Genomic DNA, 6,441 nt, shown 5'->3' with positions numbered 1-6,441 from the left:
GCTGCGTCAACTAGAGCTGAGCAGCCGGCCGCCCGGGAGTGTGTCCCGGGGGCCCGCGCGAACACGCAAGCGTCCGCTCAATTATTCTGCAAACAGGAGGAGGCTGAGCTCCCCTGCACAACACACCTCGAAACCCTCTCAGGTCCCGGCGGCGCGCAGCGCCGTCCTAAGTACTTGGTCGGGTTCGAGAGAGGCGCAATCGCCCGGAGTTAGGCGAGTAGACGCTTTAGGTGCGACCACCCGTGCTCCCAACTGAGCTTGCCGCTGCCGACAGAGGCCCGGGAGCGTGCTGTCGTGGCATTGCCGGCGGGAGACAACACGCGCCACCTACGGTGACCGGCAGCTCCAACGCCAGCGCCACAGAAGGACAAAAGCCCTACTTGGGTGCCGAAGCGAACTCTCCCAGCACAGCGCACGCGCCAACACGTCCGCACAGCTGCGATACAAACCACCTGCGAGAACCGCTGGGGCGACCGAGCAGCAGACGGCGTCGCGGCGCCGAGCGCCGGGCGGCGGCGCATCCTCAGCGCACAAAGTCCTCAATCGGACCAGCACACTGCAGATGGCCACCGCGCTTCGCACCGGGCCCGCGAGGACCTACTTTGGCCGCAAGGCGCCGCGAGCAGGGGGCGCCGGCGCGCAGCTGCGCCGCCTGCCGCGTCCGTCGGCCGGCGCGCCTGCCACCGGCCGCCCCCACCAGCCGGCTGTAGCGCGTGCGCCCACGCACCGCGCTGCCAGCACGCCGGGCGGCCCCCCCTCACCGGCCGGGGACGGTCCCACCCAGCCACCGCCGCGTATCGCCTCACACCCAGATCCCCTTTCACGTTCGTGGGCATGGTGGGTCCCCTTTCACGTTCGTGGGCATGGTGGGTATCCCTGAAACAACCGGTTAATAGCTCGACCGATCGTCGCCAACACTGATTCACCTCTAGCGAGAACAACCGCACCACAACGGGTTACCGGTTGTTCATTTGCGTAACGTCACCAGCAAACGTACACGTCCATCGCCATTTGCAACGAGTATTGCATGCCTGTGTCAGGTGTCACAACACACTACGTCTGCCCACATAGACGCAACAACATGTGCACGCCTAGAGAACACGTGGAAGGTAGACCCCGTACGTATGCGGTGTCCATTGCGCGAACGACTGTCAGCCCGCCTCTGCAGCATGTCGCAGATGTGGAACGCGGTGCAACATGCTATCACGGTGTGTGAGAAGAGACGACTACGTCCGAATACACGCTCCACTACATCAACAGACTGCTCATGCTGATCGCCATCCAGGGCGTCCGTTCCTCCCACACGTCTGTATGGCGTACCACACTGCAATCCAGCTCTTATAGGGAGACGACACGTAGCTGCGTGCACAATATTTGGACTGTATGGTCCGCCGTTGCTAGGCGCTGTCGTCATACGGTCACATGGGCCACGATGTATCATTCAGTACATACGGAGCAATGTGCAGTACAGTTTGTGGGTTTTGCGTACATCGGCGGACAGGTGACAGGCCGTACCACAACGTAGGCTGAGTACGTCGGCATGCGAAGGGCATTGAACATGCAAACTTCTCACCGACCAGCTTGCGAAGGCAGGGGGGAAGGGGGGGGGCATGTACGTCCTGCTGCTATCCACACTACAGTGTATAGCAGGAGCATGTGGAAAGTCAGCAACACCTGCAAGGTGTTTAACATGACGCGATACACAGGGGACCGGGCAGTGCGAGTAGCGAACTATATTGCGAGGGTTGCGGTTAGGCAACACTACACTACTTTAACGGGTTGCATAACAATTACAGAGCAGGTTCAGCGACAACGTGCGTCAGGTTAAGGCGCAATATAGTTTAGGTTACGGCGCACTTTAGGTTAGGTTAAGGCACATTATAGGTTAGGTTAAGGCACAACATGGGTTACGTTAAGGCACAACATGGGTTACGTTAAGGCACAACATGGGTTAGGTTAAGGCACAACATGGGTTAGGTTAAGGCACAACATGGGTTAGGTTAAGGCACAACATGGGTTAGGTTAAGGCACAACATGGGTTAGGTTAAGGCACAACATGGGTTAGGTTAAGGCACAACATGGGTTAGGTTAAGGCACAACATGGGTTAGGTTAAGGCACAACATGGGTTAGGTTAAGGCACAACATGGGTTAGGTTAAGGCACAACATGGGTTAGGTTAAGGCACAACATGGGTTAGGTTAAGGCACAACATGGGTTAGGTTAAGGCACAACATGGGTTAGGTTAAGGCACAACATGGGTTAGGTTAAGGCACAACATGGGTTAGGTTAAGGCACAACATGGGTTAGGTTAAGGCACAACATGGGTTAGGTTAAGGCACAACATGGGTTAGGTTAAGGCACAACATGGGTTAGGTTAAGGCACAACATGGGTTAGGTTAAGGCACAACATGGGTTAGGTTAAGGCACAACATGGGTTAGGTTAAGGCACAACATGGGTTAGGTTAAGGCACAACATGGGTTAGGTTAAGGCACAACATGGGTTAGGTTAAGGCACAACATGGGTTAGGTTAAGGCACAACATGGGTTAGGTTAAGGCACAACATGGGTTAGGTTAAGGCACAACATGGGTTAGGTTAAGGCACAACATGGGTTAGGTTAAGGCACAACATGGGTTAGGTTAAGGCACAACATGGGTTAGGTTAAGGCACAACATGGGTTAGGTTAAGGCACAACATGGGTTAGGTTAAGGCACAACATGGGTTAGGTTAAGGCACAACATGGGTTAGGTTAAGGCACAACATGGGTTAGGTTAAGGCACAACATGGGTTAGGTTAAGGCACAACATGGGTTAGGTTAAGGCACACCATGGGTTAGGTTAAGGCACACCATGGGTTAGGTTAAGGCACACCATGGGTTAGGTTAAGGCACACCATGGGTTAGGTTAAGGCACAACATGGGTTAGGTTAAGGCACAACATGGGTTAGGTTAAGGCACAACATGGGTTAGGTTAAGGCACAACGTAGGTTAGGTTAGGGCACAACGTGGGTTAGGTTAAGGCACAACGTGGGTTAGGTTAAGGCACAACGTGGGTTAGGTTAAGGCACAACGTGGGTTAGGTTAAGGCACAACGTGGGTTAGGTTAAGGCACAACATGGGTTAGGTTAAGGCACAACATGGGTTAGGTTAAGGCACACCATGGGTTAGGTTAAGGCACACCATGGGTTAGGTTAAGGCACAACATGGGTTAGGTTAAGGCACAACATGGGTTAGGTTAAGGCACAACATGGGTTAGGTTAAGGCACAACATGGGTTAGGTTAAGGCACAACATGGGTTAGGTTAAGGCACAACGTAGGTTAGGTTAAGGCACAACGTAGGTTAGGTTAAGGCACAACGTGGGTTAGGTTAAGGCACAACATGGGTTAGGTTAAGGCACAACATGGGTTAGGTTAAGGCACAACATGGGTTAGGTTAAGGCACAACATGGGTTAGGTTAAGGCACAACATGGGTTACGTTACGGCACAACATGGGTTACGTTACGGCACAACATGGGTTACGTTACGGCACAACATGGGTTACGTTACGGCACAACATGGGTTACGTTACGGCACAACATGGGTTACGTTACGGCACAACATGGGTTACGTTACGGCACAACATGGGTTACGTTACGGCACAACATGGGTTACGTTACGGCACAAATTAGGTTAGGTTACGGCACAAATTAGGTTAGGTTAAGGCACAAATTAGGTTAGGTTAAGGCACAAATTAGGTTAGGTTAAGGCACAAATTAGGTTAGGTTAAGGCACAAATTAGGTTAGGTTAAGGCACAAATTAGGTTAGGTTAAGGCACAAATTAGGTTAGGTTAAGGCACAAATTAGGTTAGGTTAAGGCACAAATTAGGTTAGGTTAAGGCACAAATTAGGTTAGGTTAAGGCACGATATAGGTTAGGTTAAGGCACGATATAGGTTAGGTTAAGGCACGATATAGGTTAGGTTAAGGCACGATATAGGTTAGGTTAAGGCACGATATAGGTTAGGTTAAGGCACGATATAGGTTAGGTTAAGGCACGATATAGGTTAGGTTAAGGCACGATATAGGTTAGGTTAAGGTACGATATAGGTTAGGTTAAGGTACGATATAGGTTAGGTTAAGGTACGATATAGGTTAGGTTAAGGTACGATATAGGTTAGGTTAAGGTACGATATAGGTTAGGTTAAGGTACGATATAGGTTAGGTTAAGGTACGATATAGGTTAGGTTAAGGTACGATATAGGTTAGGTTAAGGTACGATATAGGTTAGGTTAAGGTACGATATAGCGTAGGTTCAGATACACATTGTTGTAGGGAAAGGTGTATTGGGGGGGGGGGGCGGCAGGTTCGTTGATAGTGATTATCGTAATTGGATGCCTGCGGTATTATCCGATTTGTCACGTCAGGATGCACTTTTGGCTCATGACAGGCGGCGCTCCGATTCCATGGTTGTGGCAGATCTGTGTCTTTCATTCCTGCCATTGTTTGTGTGCTGTGACAGGAGGCAGTATTGTGATGTTGGGTGCACCACTGTGTAGGACATGTGTGGGTGTTCGTGGCTTAGCTGAGCAATGTGCGGATGTCGGAAGGGTGGGATATTGTGTTTTCTGGGTGGACCTCCCGGTCTGGTAATGATAGTGTGGATTGTGTCATGTGGCGGAGAGGATGCACTGGATGTTCTTCCATGCTGGTGGTTAGATATTGTGTGTGATAAGAGAGTAGTGTGTGATAAGAGTGTCTGGCTGACGTGTGGTTCTCATTGTGTGCAGAGTCTTTCAGCATGTATAGGGACGGTTGTATATATTATCTGTATTCTGATGGCTCTGCATCTATTACTAATCAGTGCCGTGTATACGGTTACTCTAGTTCCAGTCGAAACTGTTCTATCTCTGTACATTAGTGACACTGCGGCTCCACTATGTTGCCGCCCCTGTCGGCCGTTTCTCCCAGTGTATGGCTAATGATTATCAGCAATCAGTCTATTAGTCAATACCGGTAGTGTGACGACGTCAAATGTCCGGGATGGGGGAAGCTACACCCTTCCCGTGGGTCAGGGCCTAGAAAGACTCTTCCCACGCAGGAGACTCGGACTGTCGTTACTCTTCCGAGACATATATGTGCCCAGCGTTTTTTTGCGGCTGCGAGTGCAACGCCAGGAGGCTCGGACTGTCGTTACTCTTCCGAGATATATATTTGCCCAGCGTTTTTTGCGACTGCGAGTGCAACGCCCACGGGTGCCGACATGGATGGGGCGCTTCCTAGCTGATGGCTCAGCATGAGAATCCGTACAGTGAGCAATGCGATCGCGTCTGTAGCTTGTACGTGGTACAGCTCGCAGCTCATGAATAGGGACATTTTTTTTTTTTTTTTTTTTTTTTTTTTTTTTTTTTTTTTTTTTTTTTTTTTTACATTTAACCACATTCGAAACCCACCGCCTTGATAACTATGGTGGGTTGTTAGCTTACTGACTTCAGTATGTCTGCAGCAAGTCATGGTCTCTTAGCCGTTGCAGATGCTCACAAATGGTTTGTTTGCGAGTAGCTGCACCGTTCCCGTCCCTAGCCACGTGGAGGCGGACCAGATCTGAGCTATCACATGCTGCATGCGTGGTTTGCTATTTCACTTACAAAGTGTTATCATGTTAATAATATTTAATATAAAAAATAGAACTGAATGAAATATAACAGAAATATGAACATATTGATTTATAAGAAGCAAGTATACAATATAGAACTACATGGGATATCTAGGAAGTATGAAAAACATTGTGATTTACAAAAGAAAAGATAAAAAGAAAAGCACTATTACTTTACACAAATAAAATAAGGAAAGTATTTACATCTATGAGAGTTGCTTATAGGAGTTGCTTTGGAATTATAGCTTGGAGGCTTGGTTAAAAACAGAAAAGCACTATTACTTTACACAATTAGAATAAGAAAAATATTTACATCTATGAGAATTGCTTATAGGAGTTGCTTTGAGATTGTAGCTTAGAAGCTTGGTTAAAAACAGGTACACATTCCTATTACAGACTACATTGTCTACTTCAGCAAGGGGCAGAGGCACTACATTATTACGATTTGTCTACATACACCCTTGTCTCATTATATACTGTTTTAGAACATTTAATGTAATACTTAATAATGTACTCATACTGGTATTAATCGAGGCCTGTCACACTCTCTTACGACTAATAAAACTGATACCATATTAACATATAAATTTTTGAGATTGGTTATTGCAGCTAGCTTCAAATAGGGACAGCGGGAATGTCGCATATTGGAAATATCTCTTCATGAAACGCATGTTATAGGTGTGAATTGCACCTTACGAGTGCGGGAAACGTCCGCCGTTCATCCGCTGGCGATGCGAGTTGGGCGGTTGGGGTGGGGCACGAACGGGTGCAGGTGGTGTGATTGCCGGTCCACGACTTCGTGCGGCAGAGG

This window comes from Schistocerca serialis, unplaced genomic scaffold (assembly GCF_023864345.2).
Source record: "Schistocerca serialis cubense isolate TAMUIC-IGC-003099 unplaced genomic scaffold, iqSchSeri2.2 HiC_scaffold_1113, whole genome shotgun sequence".
NCBI lineage: Eukaryota > Metazoa > Arthropoda > Insecta > Orthoptera > Acrididae > Schistocerca > Schistocerca serialis.
Note: the sequence above shows the minus strand (reverse complement) of the source record.